This window comes from Macaca fascicularis, chromosome 1, assembly GCF_037993035.2.
Source record: "Macaca fascicularis isolate 582-1 chromosome 1, T2T-MFA8v1.1".
NCBI lineage: Eukaryota > Metazoa > Chordata > Mammalia > Primates > Cercopithecidae > Macaca > Macaca fascicularis.
In genome coordinates, this window is record NC_088375.1 from 80,181,543 (window position 1) to 80,209,120 (window position 27,578).

The 27,578-nt window shown below is 40.1% G+C and overlaps 2 long non-coding RNA genes across 5 annotated transcripts in view; both read right to left on the reverse strand.

Moving 5' to 3' along the window:
- Positions 1-22,042, reverse strand: part of LOC141409253 (uncharacterized) — a 106,181-nt gene extending 84,139 nt beyond the window's left edge. The window contains exon 1 of the long non-coding RNA XR_012428754.1: positions 21,938-22,042. This is a non-coding gene — a long non-coding RNA (uncharacterized lncRNA). The remainder of the gene's footprint in view (positions 1-21,937) is intronic.
- Positions 1-27,578, reverse strand: part of LOC102142134 (uncharacterized) — a 285,245-nt gene that overhangs the window by 170,491 nt on the left and 87,176 nt on the right. The window lies entirely within an intron of this gene.

Sequence of the window (27,578 nt, forward strand, 5' to 3'; positions counted from 1 at the left end):
AACAAATGGAAGAACATACCATGCTCATGGATAGGAAGAATCAATATTGTGAAAATGGCCATACTGCCCAAGGTAATTTATAGATTCAAAGCCATCCCCATCAAGCTACCAATGAGTTTCTTCACAGAATTGGAAAAAATCTGCTTTAAAGTTCACATGGAACCAAAAAAGAGCCCGCATTGCCAAGACAATCCTAAGTCAAAAGAACAAAGCTGAAGGCATCACGCTACCTGACTTCAAACTATACTACAAGGTTACAGTAACCAAAACAGCATGGTACTGGTACCAAAACAGACATATAGACCAATGGAACAGAACAGAGTCCTCAGAAATAATACCACACATCTACAGCCATCTGATCTTTGACAAACCTGAGAGAAACAAGAAATGGGGAAAGGATTCCCTATTTAATAAATGGTGCTAGGAAAATTGGCTAGCCATAAGTAGAAAGCTGAAACTGGATCCTTTCCTTACTCCTTATATGAAAATTAATTCAAGATGGATTAGAGACTGAAATGTTAGACCTAATACCATAAAAACCCTAGAAGAAAACCTAGGGATTACCATTCAGGACATAGGCATGGGCAAGGACTTCATGTCTAAAACACCAAAAGCAACAGCAACAGAAGTTGACAAATTGACAAATGGGATCTAATTAAACTAAAGAGCTTCTGCACAGCAAAAGAAACTACCATCTGAGTGAACAGGCAACCTACAAAATGGGAGAAAATTTTTGCAATCTACTCATCAGACAAAGGGCTAATATTCAGAACCTACAAAGAACTCAAACAAATTTACAAGAAAAAAAACAAACAACCCCATCAAAAAGTGGGCAAAGGACATGAACAGACATTTCTCAAAAGAAGACATGCATACAGCCAACAGACATGAAAAAATGCTTGTCATCACTGGCCATCAGAGAAATGCAAATCAAAACCACAATGAGATACTATCTCACACCAGTTAGAATGGCAATCATTAAAAAGTCACGAAACAACAGGTGCTGGAGAGGATGTGGAGAAATGGGAACACTTTTACACTGTTGGTGGGATTGTAAACTAGTTCAACCATTATGGAAAACAGTATGGCGATTCCTCAAGGATCTAGAACTGGAAGTACCATATGACCCAGCCATCCCATTACTGGGTATATACCCAAAGGATTATAAATCATGCTGCTATAAAGACACATGCACATGTATGTTTATTGCAGCACTATTCACAATAGCAAAGACTTGGAATCAACTCAAATGTCCATCAGTGACAGACTGGATTAAGAAAATGTGGCACATATACACCATGGAATACTATGCAGTCATAAAAAAGGATGAGTTTGTGTCCTTTGTAGGGACATGGATGCAGCTGGAAACCATCATTCTCAGCAAACTATCACAAGAACAGAAAACCAAACCCCACATGTTCTCACTTATAGGTGGGAACTGAACAATGAGATCACTTGGACTCGGGAAGGGGAACATCACACACCGGGGCCTATCATGGGGAGGGGGAAAGGGGGAGGGATTGTATTGGGAGTTATACCTGATGTAAATGACGAGTTGATGGGTGCTGATGATTTGATAGGTGCAGCACACCAACATGGCACAAGTATACCTATGTAACAAACCTGCGTGTTATGCACATGTACCCTAGAACTTAAAATATAATAATAAAAAAAAGAAATGCAGAATCTTGGGCCATAACCCAGATATAGTGAATCTGAAATTGTGCAGATAGAGCCCATTAATCTGCATTTTTAAAGCCCTCCACATGATTCTGTTGCACACTAAAGTTGGAGAAACCCTGATTTAAACAAACAAACAAAAATCAGAAAGCAATTAGCACTGAAGCCAGTAGAATGCAGAAGTTTGGGATTTTCAAAATGAGTCTTATGGCTGTCATATTTAGAATCACAATATCCTGTCTAGGCACAGTAGTTCACATATAATCTCAGCATATTAGAAGCCTGAGGCAGGAGGACTGCTTGAGTCCAGGAGTTCAAGACCAGCCTGGGCAACATAGTGAGACCCAGTCTCTAAAAATAAAAATAAAGATAATTAGCTGGGTGTGGTGGCATGTGCCTGTAGTACCAACTATACAGGAGGCTGAGGTGGCAGGATAGCTTAAACCCAGGAGTCTCAAGCTAGACAGTGAACTATGATCATGCCAGTGTATTCCAGCCTGGGCAACAGAGCAAGACCCTGTCTCTAAAATGAATAAATAAATAAAATCACAATATTCTAACACTTAAAATGTAAAAAATAAATTAGAGGCTTTCTAACACAAAGTGTTCATTTTCCACTAGAGAAAACTGAGGCCCAGAGAAGCAAAACATGTTGCCCCTTGTCACACAGCAAAGTTGTGGCAGAGCTTTACAGCAGAACCCAGGCCTCCCCTCTCCAGTTCTAAGTCACCTTCTGCAATCCAACTTCCCTTCCAATGTCCAAATACACCCTCAACAATTCTGGCTGCTCCCACATCTGTGCTTAGAGCTGTCTGATAGTCTATGCATGAGGGAAAAAAAAAATTTCTCCTTTTCTGAACGTAAATATAAGTAGCAATTTCTTTTCTTACATTTCTACTCTGGTTCAATATTATACAGTCACAACTTTTAAAGCAATCTATCAAACATTTTATTCAAATTAGTATACAAATTTTGGTTCTTCTTTCAACTCCTGGTGGGGTTAGGATTTAAATTGTTACATGGTTTTTTTAATGCATTTACATAATTTTTTCTGACGAATTCAGAATTTTGTTTCTTTATCTCTCTGGAAGATAATCATCTCAGATTACTGTAATCATGATGTGCCCAGTAACACTGTTTGATTCTCTTTGCTGAGATGTGGGAAGTCACCTCTCTAAAACTGTTCATCCTCAGAGCAAAATCCACTCTTTCCTACTCTCACATAGCAAACCCGATGCCCAAAAATCCAGACAAAGTGAGTTATTTGTGTTCCAGTTAAAATGGCTTATATCCAAAAGACTGGCAATAACAAATGTTGGCAAGGATGTGGAGAAAAAGGAACCCTTGTACCCTGCTGGTAGGAATGTAAATTAGTACAACTACCATGGAGAACAGTTTGGAGGGTCCTCAAAAAACTAAAACTGGCTGGGCACAGTAGCTCATACCTGTAATCTCAGCACTTTGGGAGGCCGAGGCAGGTGGATCACCAGAGGTCAGGAGTTCGAGGCCAGCCTGGCCAACATGATGAAATCCCATCTCTACTAAAAATACAAAAAAAAAATTAGCCAGGCATGGTGGCAGGTGGCTGTAATCCCAGCTACTCGGGAGGCTGAGGCCAGATAATCACTTGAACCCGGGAGGCAGACAGAGGTTGCAGTGAGCTGAGGTCATGCCACTTCACTCCAGCCTGAGCAACAACAGCGAAACTCCGTCTCAAAAAAGAAAAACAAGACAAAACTGAAACTAAAAATAGAGCTACCATATGATCCGGGTATACCATATATACCACTGCTGGGCATATATCCAAAAGAAAGGAAATCAGTATATCGAGAAGATTATCTGCACCTCTGTGTTTGCTGCAGTGCTGTTTACAATATCCAAGATTTAGAAGTAACTTGAGTGTCCATCAACATTCAAATGGATAAAGAAAATGTGATACATATACACAATGGAGTACTAATTCAGCCATAAAAAAGAATGAGATCCTGTCATTTGCAACCACATAGACAGAATTGGATATCATGTTAAGTGAAATAAGCTAGGCACAGAAAAACAAACATTCCATGTTCTCACTTATTTGTAGGATATAAAAATCAAAACAATTGAACTCATGGATATAGAGAGTAGAAGGATGGTTATCAGAGTCTGGGAAGGGTAGTGGGGGGCTTGCAGGAAGAGGGGGATGGTTAATGGGTACAGGAAAATAGGACCAAATTGACCTAGTATTTGATAGCACAACAGGGTAACTACAGTCAATAATAACTTAATTGTGTACTTTAAAATAACTAAAAGGGTAGAATTGGATTGTTTATAACACGAAGGATAAATGCCTGAGGGGATGGATACCCCATGTTCCATGATGTGATTAATATGCATTACATGTTTGTATCAAAATATCTCATATGCCCCATAAGTATATATATAGCCACTTAGGTACCCACAAAAATTAAAAATATTTTTTAAGTGAGTGATTTGTGAAAAGATCTTGGTAATCGGCACTCAAGGTGGTGGGTAGTTTTCAGAATTGTAATATTTCCATCCAAATATTTGCAATCTTATAGGTGGGTTATTGGCTGAGTTGTTCTTGTTGTACTTAATATCTTTAGTTCTTCCTTTCTTGACAAGTATTTGAGAAAGCCATCTGTTCAGAAACATTCCCGTTCACATTTAACTCTACGGATGCTCTGGAACTCTCAGAGCTGGGCACCTTTCCTCCAGGGTGGGAGTGGCTCTCCAATAGAATCACTCAAGCTCTACCTTCACAAGGGCCACTTAGTTTTCAACTTATTTTAAGCTTTAAAAAAAGCAATTTAAGCACTTGATATGCTACTTTTTTAGGAGGGGATATTGGGAAGTCTCAGAGAAATAATGTTGTAAATCCAGGCTCTGAGAGCTTGCCATCTAAAACCAATAGCAAGAATACAGACACCAATAGGAACAGAGAGAATAAGTGGATGTCGAAAACAAGAATGCATTCTGCTGTTTGGCACTCTAGAGAATATCCTGGCTCATAGCAGTGCAAATTGCTCTTGCTTTAGAAAAATAACCCAGCTGAACATCTGCTTTGTGTGAAAGGTAAGTCTTCCTTCAGGCCATGAACTGGAAGAAGTCGTGAAGAAGGAGAAAGCAAGAGGGCTAAATTTTCTCTGTTTGAGGAAATTTGGAATTTCAGAGCTGTTCAGGAACAACCGGAGACAAGAAGAGGGGGCAAGACAGAAGAAGGATGTGAGGAACTGGCAAAAAATTAGAGAGGTCCAAGTAGGAACTGAGGCACCAGCCAACAAGAAATGCCCTAGTCCTGTGTTACTGAGAGTTAAAGAGATAAAACCTAGTGCGGGGCAAAATGGGATGTTAGAAAGGATGGCACAGAAAGCTTTCATGCTAAAGTTAGGTGGGTCATTCATGTTCTCAGGTCCAGGGTTAATTCATATGAAGTCTTTAGGGCATGTAAGAAGAAAAGTGATTCCTCGATTCCTCGGACCAGGTCAATTGACACTGTAATTAAAAACCAATTGTCCTCTTTCAAAACCCTAAAATGATATGCCAGAGTAAAGCTGATGACTCCAAAATCTAAAGAATATTTAAAACTACAGGCCAGGCGCAATGGCTCACGCCTGTAATCCCGGCACTTTGGGAGGCCAAGGCAGGCGGATCACCTGAGGTCAGGAGCTCGAGACCAGCCTGGCCAACATGGTAAAACCCCATCTCTACTAAAAACATAAAAAAATTAGCCAGGCATGGTGGCATGCACCTGTAATCCCAGCTACCCAGGAGGCTGAAGCAGGAGAATCACTGGAACCCAGGAGGCAGAGGCTGCAGTAAGCTGAGATTGTACCACTGCACTCCAGCCTAGGTGACCAAGCAAGATTCTATCAAAAGAAAAAAAAAACAAAAACAAAAAACACCTACAAAGTACTTTTTAGACCCAACATAGACCCTCTTAGGCCAGGGGTGATTACAAGAGTATGTTTTTTGGAGATTTCGATACATATCCAGTGGTCTGCGCCTAAGCAACTTGAAAAATATATTGAAATTTCAGAAATAATTGTTGAGGCTCTTTGTCAAAAACAGTGGCACATGTTGTGTAAGGTAAATGCACACAGTGTTATTTGCCAAATTAAAAACAAAAAACAGGACCAAATTCTGAATCCTCCTCCTGAGGTTTACCACCATTGTTCTAATGTCAGGCTTCTCCAGCTACTTTCATCTACCGATTAATTCAGAAGGAGAAAGTATGTATGAAGCAACCTCCATGTCAACTACAAATAGCTGCTGAAAGAAATAAAATAAAAAATATATTACCAGAATGGAACAGAAAAGTGAAGGATAAACCAAGGATCAGGGTGAGTTATTAACAATCTACATGAAAAACGAGGCCTTGGCTCACAGGACACGCTAGCTGTAGGCCATCCATGGTACTCTGATTCCCTCCTGGGAACAATGTCCTGGGAGACCAAATCATGAATCTAAGATAACAATATATCTTACAAAATAGGCAGGGAATGTCAAGGCAAATGTGCCATTCGTACCCAGTGCCCAAAAAGGGGCCTGTTTTCCCTGTTAGCATGAGTCTGACTCATATCCCACATACTAAGTGGGTTGAGTATTGGGGTTTTGAGAGGTGAGTCAAGAGGCTCCAGATGCCCACATGTTATTTTCACTGTGAGGTGGGACACTCATCATTAGAACACCCTCCAAAAGAGCTATGTTGGTCACTTGTTCATTTCGGTGTGCATGATCTAAATCGTAATAGTTTTTAGAAAGTGTATAAGCTGCCTATTAAAAAGTCGACCTCCAAAGTCACAATAGTTTTAAGACTTCCATTGTGAAACAGGTGCTTAGAAAAATCAATCTATAGCAAGAGTAAATTAACTGATTTTTAAAAAATTTTAATCACCCTAGACTACTTTTATTCAATGAATGTGACACCAAAGACAGTGAGATTTGCTTTTTCTTTCTTTAAGGAAAACAACAAATGCCAGAAAAAAAAGGCAAAAGGATGAAATGATCTTTCCAGGTTACTAAATTATTGGTCAAATTAATTATTCATTATTGTCAATGAATATTGATTAAACAGTCACAGTTTGATTAGCACAATATGAAGAACTATTTTCTTTTATTTCTTAGACCTCTGTCTAAGCCTGAGGTCTTTAATCATTTATGTCCCATTTCTACCAGAAAAATGCTTGTGAAGGACAGTCTGGTCATCTCTTTCTTACTCAAAACCCCCCATAGTTTCTCCCTTGCCGACCAAGTCTGAAAGCTTTCCAACATTTTCTGACTCACTTTTACTCTTCTCCTCATGCACTCTACACTGTACCTTCCTGGAACTACTCACTGTCACCTGTACAAATTCCTGCATTTACTCTAACCCTTTGCTCATTCTGTTTCCTGAGCCTGGAGTGCCTCTTGCCCCAGTCTTCATAATCTTCACCCAATTTACATGTCTTTTTCTCACCATCTTCATTCTCTCCTCACAATGTAAAAATTAAATATCCACATGGTTATTTATCTTTGCCTTATGTATAACAAATCCCTTTTCCAGTATGTCATTGTTATTTTGTTTTGCTTACTAGATAATGGTATTATCTAGCAGAAGACTAGCTATCTTGGTTTTAACTTTGTAACCTGGTGTCTTCCCTGGTTTCCGGACCATAGTAGGTGTCCAATATGCATTTGTGACTAGAAATACAGGGGCAGCAAGAAAAGGAAAAGGGAAGGAGGAGGAGGAGGCAAGGAGGAAGAACAGGACGAGAGGGAGAGACAGAGAGAGAGAGAAAAGAAGGAGAAGGAGGAGGAGGAAGAGGAGGAGGAGGAGAGAAAAACTGGGAGGAAGAAGGAAGTGAATGAAGGGAAGAGGGAGAAAGAAATTCAGTTTGTTCTAGTCTAATTGGCATTTAGGAAAGTTTCAGATGTGGGCTCTACCTTCCCTTGTCTGCTCTTTCACCTCCTATTCACTTCTTATTCACCCAAACTTTGTTCCCATCCCTCCACTGAAATGGTCTTACTAAGGTCAACAAAACCCCTTGATATGGTTTGGATGTTTTCTTCTTTCAAAATCTCATGTTGAAATGTGACCTCCAATGTTGGCAGTGTGGACTGGTAAGAGGTGTTTGGATCATGGGGGTGGATCCTTCATGAATGGCTTGATGCTGCCCTCACAGTAATGAGTGAGTTCCCACTCAATGAACTCATGTGAAAGGTTGTTTAAAAGAGCCTTGTACTTCCCCGCTCTCTCTCTCTCTCACTGCCTCTCTCACCATGTGACATAGTGTCTCCCTTTGCCTTCCACGATGATTGTAATCTTCCTGAGGCCCTCACCAGAAGGAGATGATGGCACTAGGCTTCACGTACAGCCTGCAGAACCATGAAGCAAATAAATCTCTTTTCTTTATAAATTACCCAGTCCAAGGCATGTGTATGTATTAGTCTGTTTACATAGGTGGGTATTAGTTTGTCTATAGTGACACAGACAGACTAACACATACCTACTTGCCAAATCTGGAGGTAATCACCTCTATCACTCTTTTCTTGGAAATCTCTCCACATCTGAATTTTGTGACATCCTCTTTCTTGCTTTTCCTTATATCTCTTTTATTCTTGCATCTCTGACCCCTGTGCTGCATCCATTTCCTCTAACCATCCTTTAAATTTGGCGATTTTCAGTATTCTTCATCTTCCCTTTCCCCCTTTCATGCTGCATACTCTCTGGTTAAACTTATTCGTTCCCAAGGTTTCAAATTAGTTGCCATAGTTAATAATTCCCAATCTACATTCCTGACCTTCTCATCTCCTGAACTCCATTCATATCTATGTTGCCAAGCATATATGATACATCTCTTCCCAGCCACCAACTTAAGTTTACAATGTCAAAACTGTCAGTTTTTTTTTCCCAAGATGGCAGATTAGAGACTTTCAGTGTGCCTCACTCATGTGGAATTAGTGAGATAGTACATAAATATCAACTCTGTGAGCTTTAATTCAAGAAGAAAAATAGGAATCCACCATCATTGTGAAGGACACCCCAGATCCCAGAGACGAGAACACCAGAAAACAGTCCCTGTGACAGCATCCATCTGATAAAAATGAGTCAAGCCCCAGTTCATGAGAGGGGCAGAGATCCTCCCCTATAACTCTCCCTTCCAATGGGAATTTGAGCAACCCAAGCTTAGGGAGAGTTATTTTGTTTCTCCCAAGCCCTGGAGCTAACTTGAGGAGAGGCTTAGAGATGCTGTGACAGAAAGATACCATGAAGAACTACAGACATTTTCTCAGACCCAAAACTGAGAGCAGGAAGTCATTTTTAATCTGGACATATAAAAAGTTCTTTGGTAATCCGGCAGCATGACCATGGAGGCACTTTAGTCACAGGCCAGAGATTGCAGCATTTGCTCTGAAACAGGGCAGGGGCCTTCACAGCCAGAACTATGGAAAGCATCTCAGCAGTAGGTGTTGGAAGTGTGCTGTCTCCCGTCATAAGCCTGGGGTGGGAGGAAAGCTGCTATACCTGCAATTTCTCCTGGGTGGCAAGACTTGCAGCCAGAGCCAGCTTGACGACTTGGAACAGGTCTGCACGTGCCATGGCTGGATGACCCATCTTGTTCCTCTGAGATTGTGGTGCAGCAAGGCCCTCTCTGCTCCACACTCAGGCAGAAATCCAGGTGTCTGGAGCACTTACTTGCCTGGAACAGCAGACTGAGCTTCCCCACCCTTCATGGGCATAGATGGTGGTACAGTGGGACTCTCTCTGCTCCATACTCACACAGATCTCCGGAAATTCAGAGCACCCACTCACCTGGATCAGCAGCCTGACCTGTACCACACTTCCTGTACAGAGATTCTGATGCAGAGAGGCCCTGTCTGCTTCATATCCAGACAGATTTCCAGGAATTTGTAGCACCTGCATTAGGAAGCCTCATCAGCCCCACCCTTCCTGGACATACACTGCGGTGCAGGGGTGCCCTCTCTGCTACACATCCAGGCAGATCAGGCATTTAGAGCACTGCTCTCCTGAATGAGAAGCCTGAGCCACCCTACCCATCCTGTGCAGATATCTTGGTGCAGGGGGACCCTCTCTGCTCCACACCCAGGCAGATCTCCAGGCATCTGGAGTTTCCACTCTCCTAGATTAGGAGTTTAGGCCACCCCACCCCCCGTGCAAAGAACTGGGGACCAAGGATGTTTCCCAGCTCCACACCTAGGCACAACTCTGAGTACTTGGTGGCTGCCACTGGATTCTACCTCAGCAGCAGTGATGGTGCCTGCTATCAGGGGACATATAAGTAAACCTGCCTAATCCAACCCTACTCTCCATGGCCCCTGCCACACTAGAACTGAACAGTGAGCTGAGACCACTGTGTATTCCACATGTCAGCCCATTACCTGAGGCAACAGAGAGCTTCTGCCAATAAACAAGGATCAAGTACATAAGCCGCTGTGTTGGCTGCAGCTAGGTCTTACCTATAAGCACCATCTACTGGCTTGCAGGTTGAACTGCACAACCCAATATAAAATCTATCTAAAGATCTGAATAGGGCTATAGAAGTAAAGCCAAAAGACCCTACCCAACATACTCTATAGTCACACTCCTAGGGAAGGGGAGAAAGAGAAAGGGAAAGAAAAAGTAATATTATTATAGAGAAAGAAAAAGAAAGAAAAAATCTATCTACACAATAATAATTATAAAAATTAGAAATGCTAGCATCTCCAGATGAGAAGGAAGCAGCACAAGAATTCTGGAACTACGAAAAATATAAATGTAGTGACACCACCGAAGGACAGCACTAGCTCTCCAACAATGGTCCATAACCAAAATGGAAGCTCAGAAACGACATATAGAAAAATGAAAGCATGGATTGCCAAGAGGCTTAATGAGATCCAAGACAAGGTTGAAAAGCAACCCAAAGAGAAGTCTATAGTGATCCAGGAAATTAAGAGATAAATATCTTAAAAGGAAGTCAACTGGAATTCTGGAACTGAAAAACTCACTTAGGGAATTTAAAAATACAATTGAAACCTTTATCAATAGACTAGACAAGCAGAAGAAAGATTTTCAGAGTTTGAACACTGGTCTTTCAAACTAACCCAAGTCAGATAAAAATAAAGAAAAAAGAATTTAAAAAATGAGCAAAGGCTTTGAGAAATTGTGTGATTATGTAAAGCAACCAGTTCTACAAATTACTGGCATTCCTGAGAGAGAAAAAGCAAGCATCCTGAGAAATATATTTGAGGATAATTCAAGAACACTTCCCTTATCTTGCTAGAGAGGTAGACATCTATATACAAGAAATCCAGAGAACACCTGCAAGAAACTGTATAAAATGAAAATCAGCAAGACCCAAGGCATACATTCACCAGACTGTACAAAGTCAATGCTAAAGAAAAAAAGTTTAAAGGCATGCAGAGAAAAAGGACAGATAATTTAGAAAGGGAATCTTATCAGGTTAACAGCAGACTTGCCAGCAGAAACGTTACAAGCCAGGAGAGATTGTGGACCTATTTTACATATTCTTAAATAACAGGAATTCCAACCATGAATTTCATATTGCACCAAACTAAGCTTTATAAATGAAAAAGAAATAAAATATTTTTCAGACAAGCAAGCACTATAGGAATTTGTTACCAGTAGACTAGCCTTACAAGAGAGCTTTAAGAGAGTTCTAAACATGAGAATAAAAGAACAATACCTACTGCCACAAAAATGCACTTAAGCACATAGCCTACAAATCCTATAAAACAACCGCACAATAGAAACTACAAAGTAACCAGCAAACAACTTCACGATAGGATCAAAACCTCTTATATTAGTATTAACCTTGAATGTAAACAGTCTAAAAGTTCCATATAAAAGTCACAGAGTGGCAAATTGGATTAAAAAACAAGACCCATTCATCTGCTGTCTTCAACAGACCCATCTCACACATAATGACCTCCATAGGTTCAAAGTAAAAGGTTGGAGAAAGATCTACCATGCAAATGGAAAAGCAAAAAAGAGCAGGGGTTGCTTTTCTTATATCAAATGAAAAAGACTTTAAACCAACAATAGTAAACAAAAAAAGGAGACAGATGGGCATTATGTAATTATAAAGGTTTCAATTCAACATTTAACTATGCTAAATATGTATGTACCTAACATTGGAGCACCAGAATTTATAAGACAAGTACTTCTAGATCTATGAAAAGACTTACTCTGCCATGCAATAACAGCAGAAGATTTGAACACCCCACTGAGAGCATTAGATAGATCACCAAGGCAGAAAACTATCAACAAAATTCTGGACTTAAATTTGACACTTGACTAATTGGACCTAATAGACATCTACCACATGCTCCACCCATCAGCACAAAATATCCATTTTTCTTATCTGCATATGGATTGACCATATGTTCAACAATAAAGTGTGACTCGAAAAATTTAAAAAATCAAAATCATATCATACTCTTGGACAACAATGAAATAAAAATAGAAATCAATACAAAGAAGACAAGAAGATCAGTAAAAATCACACACTAACATGAAAATTAAATAATTTGATCCTAAATGACTTTTGAGTAAACAACAAAATCAAGACAAAAATTTTAAAAAATCATTTAAATAAATGAAAACAGAGACATAATGCATAGGCTGTCCTTGTACTGCTGTAAAGAAATACTTGAGACTGGGTAATTTACAAAGAAAAGAGGTTTAATTGGCTTATGGTTCTGCAGGCTATACAGGAAGCATAGTGGTTTCTGCTTCTGGGAAAGCCTCAGTAAACTTACAAACTTACAGTGGTAGAAAGTGAAGGGGAAGTAGGTACATCTTGCATGGCGGAAGCAGGAGCGAGAGAGCGAGCGGGTAGGTGCTACTCTCTTTTAAACAACCAGATCTTGTGAAAACTCTATCAGAGGCATAGCATTAGGGGGTGGTACTAAACCATTCATGAGAAACCACCCCTATGGTTCAATCATCTACCACCAGCCCCCACCTCCAACATTGGAGATCATAATTCAACACGAGATTTGAGCAGGGATGCAGATCCAAACCGTATCATTCCACCCCTGTTCCCTCCCAAATCTCTTTTCTTCTCACATTTCAAAATATAATCATGCCTTCCCAACAGTCCCCCAAAGTCTTAACTCATTTCAGCATTAACTCAAAAGTCCAAAGTCTCATCTGTGAAAAGACCAGTCCCTTCTGCCTACGAACCTGTGAAATTAAAAAAAAAAAAAAAAAAAGTTAGTTACTTCCATGATACAACAGGAGTATAAGCATTTGGTAAATGCTCCCATTCCCAAAGGGAGAAATCAGTCAAAAGAAAGTGACTTCAGGCCCCATGCAAGTCCAAAACCCAGCAGGACAGTCACTAAATCTTTTTTTGTTTTGTTTTGTTTTGTTTTTTGAGACGGAGTCTCGCTCTGTCGCCCAGGCTGGAGTGCAGTGGCGCGATCTCGGCTCACTGCAAGCTCCGCCTCCTGGGTTTACGCCATTCTCCTGCCTCAGTCTCCTGAGTAGCTGGGACTACAGGCGCCTGCCACCGCGCCCGGCTAATTTTTTGTATTTTTAGTAGAGACGGGGTTTCACCGTGGTCTCGATCTCCTGACCTTGTGATCCGCCACCTCGGCCTCCCAAAGTGCTGGGATTACAGGCGTCAGTCACTAAATCTTAAAGCTCCAAAATAATCTTCTTTAATTCCATGTCTCACATCCAGGGCAAACTGGTGTGAGGGGTGAGCTCCCAAGACCTTGAGAAGCTCTGTCTTTGCGGCTTTGCAGCATTCAGCCACCCTTCCAGCTGCTCTCATTGACTGCTGTTGAGTGCCTGCAGTTTTTCCAGGCACAGAGTACAAGCTGTTGGTAGATATATTATTCTGAGGTCTGGAAGCTGGTGGCCTTCTCATAGCTCCACTAGGCAGTGCCCAAGTGGGGACTCTGAGGGGAATCCAACCCCACATTTCCTCTCTGCACTGCCGTGGTAGAGGTTCTCCATGAGGGTTCTGCTCCTGTAGCAGGCTTCTGCCTGGATATCCTGGCTTTTCCATATATCGTCTGAAATTTAGATGGAGGCTCCCAGCCTCAGCTCTTGCATTTTGTGCACCCACAGGCTTAACACCACATAGAAGCCACCAGGACTTACGGCTTGCACCATCTGAAGCAGTGGCCTGATCTGTACCTGGGCCTCCTTGAGTCAAGGGCCCCTGAAACCAGAGTAGGCAGGATGCAGGGAGCAGAGTCCCAAGGCTATACAGGGCAACGGGGCCCTGAGCTGGGCCCATGAAACCATTTTTCCCTCTTCTTTACATCAGTTCCCAATAAGTTCCCCATCTCCATCTGAGACCTTCTCAGCCTGGCCTTTTATGTCCATAGCACTATCAGCATTTTGGTCACAACCATTCAGCAAGTCTCTAGAAAGTTCCAAACCTTCCTTCATCTTTCTGTCTTCTGCTGAGCCTTCTACACTCTTCCAACCTTTGCCCATTATCCAGTTCCAAAGTCACTTCCATATATTCAGGTATCTTTACAGCAATGCCCCATACCTAAGTACCAATTTTCTGTATTAGGCTGTTCTTGCACTGCTATAATGAAATAACTGAGATTAGGTAATTTATAAAGAAAAGAGATTTAGTTGGCTCAGACTTCTGTAGGCTGTACAGGAAGGATAGTGGCTTCTGCTTCTGGGGAGGCCTCAGAAAAATTACAATCCTGGCATAAGGTGAAGGGAAAGCAGGCATATATTACACGGCAGGAGCAGAAGCAAGAGAGAATGAAGAGATGCTGCATACTTTTAAACAACCAGATCACATGAGAAGTCTATCACAGAACAGCACTGTGGGGATGGTGCTAAACCATTTATGAGGAACCATCCAATGGTCCAATCACCTACCACCGGGCCTCACCTCCAACACTGGGGATTAAAATTTGACATGAGATTTGGGTGGGGACACAGATTCAAACCATATCATATAACATAGCAAAATCTCTAGGAGGCAGCAAATGTAATGTTAGTAGAAAAGTTTATAAACCTAAAAACATACCCCCCAAAAGTTAGAAAGTTCTCATGTGAATAACCTAACATTACACCTAGAGGAACTAGAAAAACAAAAACAAACTGACCACAAAGCTACCAGAAGAGAAGAAATAACTAAAATCAGAGTGGAACTGAATGTATTTGAGATCCAAAAGTCCATAGAAAGAATCAACAAAACCAAAAATGTCGGTTTTTTTAAAGATTGACAAGATCAATAAACTGCTAGCTAGACTTACAAGGAAAAAGGAGAGAAGATCCAAATAAGCACAATTAGAAACAACAAAGGAGACATTACAACCAATCCCACAGAAATTGAAAAGATCCTCAGAGACTATCATGAACACCTCTATGCACGTAAACTAGAAAATCTAGAGGAAATTGATAGATTCCTAAAAATATACAGTATCCCAAGATTGAATCAGGAAGAAATCGAAACACTGAACAAACCAATATAGAGTTCTGAAATTGAATCAGTACAAACAAAAAAACCCAGATCAGATGAATTCACATCTACAAAGAAGAGCTGATAACAATTCTATTGAAACTCTTGCAAAAAATCAAGGAGTAGTTACTCCTCCCTAAATCATTCTATGAAGCCAGCATCATCCTGGCAAAGACACAACAAAAAAAGAAAACTACTGTCCAATATCCCTGATAGATGCAAAAATCCTCAATAAAATACTAGTAAACAGAATCCAACAGCACATCAAAATGTTAATTCACCATGATCAAGTAGGCTTTATTCCTGGGATGCAAGGTTGTTTTAACATATACAAATCAATAAATGTGATTCACCACATAAAAATAATTAAAAACAAAAACCCTGTGATCATCTCAATAGATGTGGGAAAAGTTTTCAATAAAATCCAACATCCTTTCATGATAAAAAAAATCTCAAGAAAGTAGGCATCAAAGAAACATACCTCTTTTGCTGTGCAGAAGTTCTTTAGTTTAATTAGATCCCATTTGTTGATTTCAGTTTTTGTTGCAATTGTTTTTGGCATTTTCATCATGAATTCTTTGCCCATGCCTATGTCCAGAATGGTATTGCCTAGGTTTTCTTCCAGAGTTTTTATGGTTTTGGGTTTTACATTTAAGTCTTTAATGCATCTTGAGTTAATTTTTGTATAAGGTGTAAGGAAGGGGTCCAGTTTCAGTTTTCTGCATATGGCTAGCCAGTTTGCCCAGCACCATTTATTAAGTAGGGAATCCTTTCCCCATTACTTGTTTGTGTCAGGTTTGTTGAAAATCAGATGGTTGTAAATGTCTGGTGTTATTTCTGAAGTTTATATTCTGATCAGTCGGTCTGTATGTCTGTTTTGGTACCAGTACCATGCTGTTTTGGATACTATAGCTTTGTAGTATAGTTTGAAGTCAGGTAGCAGGACGCCTTCAGGTAGCAGTTTTGTTCTTTTTGCTTAGAATTGTCTTGCCTATATGGGCTCTTTTTTGGTTCCATATGAAATTTAAAGTTGTTTTTTCTAATTCTGTGAAGAATGTCAATGGTACTTGAATAGGAAAAGCATTGAATCTATAAATTACAGCAAAAGAAACTATCATCAGAGTGAATGGGCAACCTACAGAATGTGAGAAAAGTTTTGCAATCTACCATCTGACAAAGGTCTAAAATCCAGAATCTACAAGGAACTTAAGCAAATTTACAAGAAAAAAACAAACAACCTCATAAAAGCAGATGATATGAACAGGCACTTCTCAAAAGAAGAGATTTATGCAGCCAAAAAACATATGAAAAAAAGCTCAATATCATTGATCATTTTAGAAAAATGCAAATCAAAACCACAATGAGATACCATCCCATGCCAGTCAGAATGATGATTATTAAAAAGTCAAGAAATAATAGATACTGGCGAGGCTGTGGAGAAATAGGAATGTTTTTACACTGTTAGTAGGAATGTAAATTATTTCAACCATTGTGGGAGACAGTGTGGCAATTCTTCAGGGATCTAGAACCAGAAATACCATTTGACCCAGCAATCCCATTACTGGGCATATACCTAAAGGAATATAAATCATTCCATTACAAAGACACATGCATACATATGTTTATTATAGCACTATTTACAATAGCAAAGACATGGAACCAACCTAAATGTCCATTAATGATAGACTGGATAATGAAAAGTGGTACATATACACCATGGAATATTATGCAGCCATAAAAAGGAATGAGATCATGTACTTTGCAAGGACATAGATGAAGCTGGAAGCCATCACCCTCAGCAAACTAACACAGGAACAGAAAACCAAACACCACATATCTCACTCATAAGTGGGAGTTGAACAATCAGAACACATGGACACAAGGAGGGAAACAACACAAATTGGGGCCAGTCAGGGGCTGGGGGGAAAGGGGAAGGAGAGCATTAGGACAAATGGCTAATGCATGTGGGGCTTAAAACCTAGATGATGGGTTGATAGGTGCAGCAAACTACCATGGCACACATATACCTATGTAACAAACCTACACATTCTGCACTTGTATCCCAGAACTTAAAGTAAAGAAGGAAGGAAGGAAGGAAGGAAGGAAGGAAGGAAGGAAGGAAGGAAGGAAGGAAGGAAGGAAGGAAGGAAGGAAGGAAGGAAGGAAGGAAGGAGGGAAGGAAGGAAGGAAGGAATCAAGGAAGGAAGGAAGGAAGGAATCAAGGAAGGAAGGAAGGAAGGAAGGAAGGAAGGAAGGAAGGAAGGAAGGAAGGAAGGAAGGAAGGAAGGAAGGAAGGAAGAAAGAAAGAAAGAAAGAAAGAAAGAAAGAAAGAAAGAAAGAAAGAAAGAAAGAAAGAAAGAAAGAAAGAAAGAGAAAGAAACCTCAAAATAATAAGAGCCATCTATAACAAACCCACAGCCAGTATTATACTGAATGGGCAGAAACTGGAAGCATTTCCATCAAGAACTGGAATAAGACATGAATGTCCACTCTCACAACTCCAGTTCAACATGGTACTTGGAAGTGTTAGCCATAGCAATCAAGCAAGAGAAAGAAACAAAAGGAATCCAAATAGGAAACGAAGTCAGACTTTCTCTCTTCACTGATGATACAATTCTATATTTAGAAAACCCTAAAGACTCTGCCAAAAGGCTCCTGGAACTTACAAACAACTTCAGTAAAGTTTCAGATAAAAAACCAGTGTGCAAAAATTAGTAGCATTATTAGTACACCAATAATGTTCAAGTTGTGAGCCAAATCAAGAACATATTTTCATTTACAATAGCCATTTAAGGCCGGGTGTGGTGGCTCATGCCTGTAATCCCAGCACTTTGGGAGGCCAAGGCGGGCGGGTCACCTGAGATCAGGAGTTCGAGACTAGCCTGGCAACATGGTGAAACCCCATCTCTACTAAAAATAGAAAAATTAGCCAGGCATGGTGGCACAGTTCTAGCTACTTGGGAGGCTGAGGCAGGAAAATTGCTTGAATCCAGGAGGCAGAGATTGCAGTGAGCCAAGATTGCACCATTGCACTCCAGCCTGGGCAATAAGAGAGAAACTCCATATCAAAAAAAAAAAAAAATGCCATTTAAAACATAAAATAACTAGGAATACACCTAACCAAGGAGGTGAAAGAGCTCTTTATAAGGAGAACTAAAAAACACTGCTGAAAGAAAGCATAGATGACCCAAACAAATGCAAAAACATTCTATGCTTATGGATTGGAAGAATCAATATTGTTAAAATGGCCATACTGCCCAAAGCGATCCACAGATTCAATACCTTCTAACAAACTATGAATGTCATTTTTCACAGAATTAGAAAAAAAAAACTATTCTGAAATTTATATAGAGCAAAAAAGAACCAAAACAGTCAAGGCAATTCTAGCAAAAGAACAAAACTGGAGGCATCATATCACTGACTTCAAAATATACTAAAAGACAACAGTAAGCAAAACAACATGGTGCTGGTACAAAAATAGACCCATAGACCAAAGGAGCAAAATAAGAACCCAGAAATAAAGCCATACACCTACATCCATTTGACCTTCAACAAAGTTGACAAAAATAAGGAATAGAGGAAGGACTCCCTGTTCAACAAATAGTGCTGGGATAGCTGGTGAGCCATATGCAGAAGAATGAAACTGGACCCCTACCTCTCCTCATGTATAAAAATTACCTCAAGAAAGATTAAATATTTAAATGTAAGACCTCATACTATACCAATCCTGGAGAAAAATCTGGGGAATCCCATTCTGGACATCAACCCTGGGGAAGAATTTATGACTAAGTCCTCAAAAGCAATTACAACGAAAACAAAAATTGACAAGTAGAACCTAATTGAACTAAAGAGCTTCTACACAACAAAAGAAACTATCAACAGTCTACAAAATGGGAGAATATATTGGCAAACTATGCACCTGACAAATGTCTAATATTCACAATCTATAAGGAAATTAAACAATTGAATGAGGAATAACAAACAGCCCCATTTTCAAATGGGCAAAAGACATGAGCATACACTTCTCAAAAGAAGACATTCAAGAAGCCAAAAAACAGTGAAAAAATGCTCAACACCACAAATTATCAGATAAATGCAAATCAAAACCACAATGAGATACCATCTCACACCAGTCAGATTGGCTATGATTTAAAAAGTCAAAAAACAACAGATGTTGGCAAGGCTGCAGAGAAAGGAGAACACTTATACACTGTTGGTGGAAATGTAAATTAGTTCAGCCACTGTGGAGAGCAGTTTGGAGCTTTCTCAAAGAACTTAAAATAGAACTACCATTCCACCCAGCATTCCCATTACTTCATACATACCCCCCAAAACCCACATTGTTCTACCAAAAAAAGACATGTTGACTTGCATGTTCACTGCAGCACTATTCACAATAGCAAAGACATGGAATTAACCTAGGTGCCCATCAATGGCGGATTAGATAAAGAAAATGTAGCACATACATACCATGGAATACTAAGCAACCATAAAAAGAATATTTGCAGAAATATGGATACACGTGGGGGCCATTATCTTAAGCAAATTAATGGAGAAACAGAAAACCAAATACCATATGTTCCCACTTATAAGTGGGAGCTAAACATTCGACAGTCATGGACATAAAGATGACAACAATAGACACTGGGGACTACTAGAAGGGAACAGGAAAAAGGGGGAAAGGGCTGAAAAACTAACTGTTGGGTACTATGCTCAGTAAGTACCTGGCTTACAGGATCAGTTATACCTTGGCATCACTCAATATACCCAGGTAACAAACCTACACAGGTACCCTCTGATTCTAAAATAAAAGTTGCAATTATGTTTTTAAATGAGCCAAAAACCTTAACAGACACCTCACCAAAGAATATATACAGATGGCAGCTAAGCATCTGAAAAGATGTTCCACATCATATGTTATCAGGGAAATGCAAATGAAAACAATGAGATACCACTATGAACCTACTGGAATAGCCAAAACCCAGAACATTGACACCAGCAAATGCTGGTAAGAATGTGGGGCAATAGGAACACTCATTCACTGCTGGTAGGAATGCAAAATGGTACCACCACTTTGCTAAACAGTCTGGCAGTTTCTTAAAAAAACAGACAAACTCTTATCACACAATTCAGCAATTGGACTCTTTGGTATTTACCCAGAGGAGTTTTAAACATACAGCCCCACAAAAACTTGCATAGAGATGTTTATAGCAGCTTTATTCATAATTACTAGAACTTGAAAGCAACCAAGATGTCCATCAGAAGGCAAATGGATAAACAAACACTCATACATCAGGCAATAGAATACAATTCTGTGCTAAAAGGAAATGAGCTATCAAGCCATAAAAGATATAGGGGAAACTTAAGTGCATATGATGAAGTGAAAGAAGTTCATCTGGAAAGAGTTCATACTGTATGACTATATGACATTCTGGAAAAGGCAAGACTATGGAAACAGTAAAAAGATCAATGGTTGCCATGGGTTAGCAGCAGGAAGAGGGAAAAGATGAATAGGCAAAATGCAGAAGTCAGTGAAAGCAATCTGTGATACTATAATGCTGGATACATCTTGTTATACATTTGTCCAAACCCATAGAATGTATAAGGCCAAGAGTGAGCCTTCATGTAAGCCATGAACTTTGGGAAATAATGATGAGTCAATGTGAGTTTATCAGTTGTAACAAAAAAATGTAGCACTCTGATGATGGTGTTATTATTGGGGGAGGAGACCCATGTGCAGGGTAAGGGGATAGCTGAGTAATCTCTGTACCTTCTCAATTTTGCTATGAACCTGAAACTATTCTAAAACAACTGAGGCTTTTTAAAAAATGCACCTTTAATGAAAAATGTGAAGATGTTCTTATGGAAACTCTATGAATTTAGGATATGAACATATAGCTATATATATCTACACATATTTTTTTTTTTTTTTTTTTTTTTTTTTTTTTTGAGACGGAGTCTCGGTCTGTCGCCCAGGCTGGAGTGCAGTGGCCGGATCTCAGCTCACTGCAAGCTCTGCCTCCCGGGTTCGGGCCATTCTCCTGTCTCAGCCTCCTGAGTAGCTGGGACTACAGGCGCCCGCCACCTCGCCTGGCTAGTTTTTTGTATTTTTTAGTAGAGACGGGGTTTCACCGTGTTAGCCAGGATGGTCTCGATCTCCTGACCTAGTGATCCGCCCGTCTCGGCCTCCCAAAGTGCTGGGATTACAGGCTTGAGCCACCGCGCCTGGCCTATCTACACATATATAATGGATTAAAAATTAAATAGCACAGAAACTATCATTTATAGAGTGAATTTCTAAAATGTATCTGATGGAATTAGGTAAATGAAAATTTAAAACTACAATGAAATACCTCTATATACCTAACTGAATTATTAAAATTCAAAAGACTAATAATGCCACAGGTTGACAAGGCTATGGAGCAACCAGGACTCTTATTCATTGCTGGCGGAAATGCAAAATGATACAACCACTTTGGAAAACAGTGTGGCAGTGCCTTATAATGTTAGCAGTAATACCACTCCTAAAAATAAAAACATATGTCCACAGGAAAAAAAAACAGAATGTCCCATGAACCCCCATAAGTTTATTCCTATTACATATATATTCCACTGCCTAGCCAGCTCACAAGGCCAGAAAAAAAAGAAGCTCTTTCTAAGCACTCCCTCCTGCAACTTATCACATCCAATCAGTTACTAAAGTTCCTTAATATTTTTCCATTCTCCACATTACTGCCTTCCTTGATGCAGAACATCATTACTTCAGGTCTAGGTGATATGGTTTGGCTGTGTCCCCACCCAGATCTTACCTTAAACTGCAGTTTCCATAATCCCTATGTGTCATGGGAGGGACCTGGTGGGAGGTAACTGAATCAATGGGGTGGTCACCCCATGCTCTTCTCGTGATAGTGAGTGAGTTCTAGCGAGATCTGATGGTTTTATAAGAGACTTTTCTCCTTTGCTCAGCATTTCTCCCTTTCTCAGCATTTCTCCTTTGCTCAGCATTTCTCCTTCCTGCCACCTTGCGAAGAAGGACATGTTTGCTTCCCCTTCTGCCATGATTGTAAATTTCTTGAGGCATCCCCAGCCCTGCAGAACTGTGAGTCAATCAAACCTCTTTCCTTTATAGATTACCCAGTCTCTGGCAGTTCTTTAGAGCAGTGTGAGAATGAACTAACACACTAGGTTACCACAAGAGCTTATAAAAGGTTTCCTAGTCTTTGGTCTTTCTTTCATTTGAGTCATCTTCTGAACTTTAGCCAATTCATTTTACTTTCGTAAAATGTAAATATGTTCATTTCACATCCTACGTATAATCCTTCAAAAGTATAACATTATCTTTAGGAAAAAACCTGAACTTCTTAGTTCTATATGTAGTTTCAAATTTCAAGCCAATCTTACTCTCTTTCATTGTTGGTTCATGCAGTGACCAATAATCATGGCCATTCACATCTAACTCAAAATCAGGGAGTGCAGTGAGGGGCCAATGATCCTTTTAGCCTGGTTTCCATCAGAACTCCCACACAAAACCTAATTAGCTCTTAGTTATCTCTTTCCTGAGCACTTCCTATTAATATTGTGTTGGCCTTTCACAGACTGCATACATGCAGAAACATGACAGACAAAAAAAAATCATTTTTATTAAAGGGCCATGGAGTTCTCCTGAGAGTAATATAGAATATGAAAAACAGATTATAATGTCATTTTATTAGACTACCCACTTGTGTAACACAAAAGTATAAGGCCAACAAGGCCTTATAGACTCAATCCCTCAAAAACTCTTTCTCTCTGCCAACACCTCTCTCTCCCACAATCCACCCCCTTTCCCTGGTAACTCTTTTTTTTTTTTTTTTGAGACAGAGTCTTGCTGTATCACCAGGCTGGAGTGCAGTAGCACAATCTCAGCTCACTGCAACCTCTGCCTCCCAGGTTCAAGCAATTCTCCTGCCTCAGCCTCCCAAGTAGCTGGGACTAGAGGTGCATGCCACCACACCCAGCTAATTTTTGTATTTTTAGTGGAGACGGGGTTTCACCATGTTGGCCAGGATGGTATCGATCACTTGGCCTCATGATCTGCCCACCTCGGCCTCCCAAAGTGCTGGGGTTACAGGCGCGAGCCACCATGCCCAGCCGGTGACTACTTTTTGATGTTATGAAAACTGGTGTAACATCCCATCCTCCAGAAGACTGATTCTTCCCCACATGGTACAGACATTTCAATCCTTAAACTCTCTTTATGTTTGTGTATTTGCCAAGTCAAGGAATGAGACCTCTGCCAGTTGTAAACAGAGGTTCGCTTCTATGCAGACACTGCAGTTCCAGGGAACACAAGGTGGTCTCTGGTCACATTATATGGACAATGGTGAGTCCTCAGTCTCTGGCATCTCCACCAGTGAAAGCTATCATGGAGTTCCTCACAATTTACCTAGGAAGCAAGCTCACCTTGCTAAGGGTAACATAAGCTACCCCATCTCATATGAAGAAAGGATATCCTTCCTGTTAGTAAGACTCTGAGCCTGCCTGCCTCGTTTTATCTGTCATTTCTTAGACTTTGGGTGCAAATATTTGAGTTAATTTTAAGCTTCCCAACCCTTACCCATTTTGTCCTATGAAACAATAAACCTTGATTTATTATTCTGAGAGCCTGCAACTCTCCTGAGTCTGACCTAAGTTACAAAAGTCAACTTGCTGGCTGTAAATAGCACGAGGGTTAAATTCTCCCAAAATTGATAACTAGCAATTCCACTTTTGGCTTTGCCTTCAGCAGAAGGAAGGGAGGGAAGATTTTCATTCATCCCACTCCAACTGTAAGAATTTCACAACCCACACCATTCAGTTCCCCAATCTCACCTTCCACCACTCTGCTCCATAAGGGCCATGTGTCAGAATTACTTGCAGTTCCCATGCCATGCTCTCTAATGCTTCTGTACCTTTGCACATGTTATAATTTACAGCTTGGAGAATCTTCTCCACATTTATCTTTGCCCCCTCCGCTATTATTCCATCACTCTCCACTCCCTAGGTATCTTGTACTCATTAATTAAAACCTTGGAAGCTTTTTCATGCTCTGTTTTTCTCTTTGAACTGGCTGACCATCCTGTGTTCCCATACTAACTAAATACATCTCTATCATAACAAGGAAACACTGTATTGCCACTGTAGAATGATTGTCCATATCAGCCATGAGTAAACTCCTTGAGTTTATCCTAGAGATTGAGAATGATTTTGTATGCTTCTTTGCAACCCCAGAGTTTAGCAGTGCACCTGGTTCAAAGCCATTGTTCATCAATCGTCTTTTGAAAGACAGATAGATAGATGATAGATAGATACATAGATACATAGAAAAATAGATGATCGATAGAGAGATAAAATGATGTTAATAGTAAGCCTTTCACCAGAAAGAACAGAATTCATTAAAGGAGTCTGATTTTGTCTCCCATCCAAGTGGAGAAGGATGTTGCATTAGGAAACAGCTTACTACTTCATTATATGAGGGCAGATTCTCTGAGGTCTTTTCCTGGCACATTTGTAAATGTGACTCTGGGAAAAATCAAAACCCAATATGCGGAGCAAATAAATATTTGTGTGCACACATGTGTGCATGTGTGTGCATGTACATGCACATGTGTGTCATGATGTAAGAATGGAAGTAGACACAGACTCCTGGGGAAGTGAATGTTAAAAGCAGAGTATATTTGTGGGGCATCTTTGTTACTGTGCCTCTCTTCCTAACTGGAAGTGGTCTGTGTTTTAGCACTTTCCAGAAGGCAACACCAATATTCCACCTTCAGCAGACCCCCTCAGTTTGATATTCTCCCAGAAACATAGGTTTCTCTGAAGAGAAGAGAAAAAGATCAAAAATAAGAAGCACAGACTTTTGAATTATATTTAGATTCTCTGCCTCATTTTCTTTGGACCCAGTATCTAACTTCCTTAGGGATTCTGGCTCAAATGCTAATTAATGCCCATACTCACAGATGACATAAATAAGACACTAGATAAATCATATCAGATCTACATGCTGGAGCTAATAGAAATGTCCAATATACTAAAACAGTGGTTTCCAAATATGTTTTTCTCAACATACACTCACACATTCCCAAACCGAAATAAATCTCACAAAGCAATGCAGTGTCCCCAATGTCCTAGTGCAGTTTTAAGCCATAATAACTTCAGAAGGATAAATGCTATAAAATTAAAACAGCATCATTTGGAAATTTATTTAAATGTAATATATACTTACTTAGTTTTATGAACTTTGAAAGATTACTTTTTTCAGTCAGTGTTTTCCATATTCAATCAGAGGGACTAAAACTAAAAATTACAAATGAGAAATGTATTTTTGAGAACAATTTAAAACTGAACTAAGTCTCTGGGGACACTATGTATATATTTTTAATACTTAGTATTCTCTGATATTATTCTCTATTTGACTTAATCGATACTATTGTATTCAATTTGTTTTTTCTCAATGCTAGTCTCACTTCAATAAATTGGTTTCATGACCCATTAATGAAAACCACAACTCTAGAAGGCAGGAGTGTATGACTAGGTAAGAAAAACTTAGTCCTTTGTTGATTCAAGAGCTCAGTCAGTCATCCTGGGCTCAGTGATTTCCACATGCATTCATTTTACAGATATGCTAGTGAGGGAAAGCCATTAAAGCTATGGTAGGATGAAATTGGGGCCCCATGGCTATGAGTGTTGCTTCAGGAAGTCATCACTTTAACAAGGTCTAAAAGCAATGGATCCTTGGGATGCAATGATTCTGGGACACAATGGAATATTTTCTGGACTCAAGAAACATCGGAAAATATTTTACTTGTTAACAGCAAATCTTGTCTTCTGCCAGCACCCTCTGCTCCCCACTTCCCACCCTTGGTAACAGGATGTTTTAATGGAAAACATCCAAAATAGAAATGACTGTCTTTTAAACACCAATCATCAACTTTGGATATCTGGAATAGGGGAGAAATAAAATCACATCCTCTGTCACGTAATCTCTGGCTAACGATGTCTGTTTCTGATCACTGACATTAAAGCTATTACTCCCCAGCATATGATCCTACAAGGCTCCTATTTTTCCACGCATGCTCCACTATTTCTAACTTTTATTTTCTTAACTCTGGTCACATGTGCTTTGCCTTTCACCTACACTACACTTCACCTAAACTACAACTATCTCAAAGAGTTCTGTGAACTATCTCTTGTACATTTCATTCTGTTTCAGAGTGTTTTCAGCTGCAAGTAAACAGACAAGTAATAAACGTTGGCACATTAAGGACATTGTTACGATCTGATATGGTCTAGCTGTGTCCCCACCCAAATTTTTCCTTGAATTGTAGCCCCCACATTTCCCACGTGTTGTGGGAGGGACCTGGTGGGAGGTAATTGAATCATGGGGGTGGGTCTTTCCCAAGCCGTTCTCATGATGGTGAATAAGTCTCACGAGATCTGATGGTTTTATAAAGGGGAGTTTCCTTGCACAAGCTCTCTCTTTTGTCTTTTCTGCCATCATGTGAGATGTGCCTTTCACCTTCCACCATGATTGTGAGGCCTCCCAAGCCATGTGAAACTGTGAGTCCATTAATCCTCTTTTTCCTTGTAAATTACCCAGTCTCAGGTATGTCTTTATCAGCAGCGTGAAAACGGACTAATACATGATCTCCACAGAGATGAGGTTCCTAGGGTCAGTGACACATGATGTCAACAAGGATCCAGGTGTTTCCATTTCTCTCTTTGCCATTTTCAGCATAGAGAGCTGCATCATCCTCAGTCTTATTGCTTCATGCATGCAAGACGGCTGCCATGACTGGTGCTTCATGCACCACATCCTCATATCACTGAGCCAAAAGGCAGGGAGAAGATCTTCTCCCACACTTCTTGACCTCAGAAGTTCTCCAGCAGATGTTCCCTCAGGACCCTTTGGCCAGGATTAGGTTCCATGCTTATGCATCAATAGCAAGAGAAGCTGGGGAAAATGAGTCTCTGGCATTTTCAATTTCTGCAGCAGAAGGCTGTCTCTCCCATCAAGGAAAACACACCCACCCCGTGTTCTGCACTCAGTAGTGTTCACTGTGTTTTTGAACTGAGCACCCTATGGTTGCTCTTTAAGTAAGAGGATGAGGACATAGATTTGGTTTAAATAGCAAGTGAATCAGCTAATTTAGCTTTGTTGAAGGGTAATCGACTTTTCTCCCCTGCCTGGGGAGAAGTCACTTCACATACTGCCAATTACTATTCACAAGGATACTGGATGGGAGGGTGTGCAGAAGGATCAATACAAAGCCATTCCCCAAGCTGTAAAACCAATTATAACAATAGCTGCCTGATGCTGGGTCAGGAGGACAATTGTTTTTCTACTAATAATGCACATTTCCCCATTCCTGTTACTGTCTTTAGTTTACATGGGAGGATACTGGCAGTAGAGGGATGTCGCTAGACTTCTGA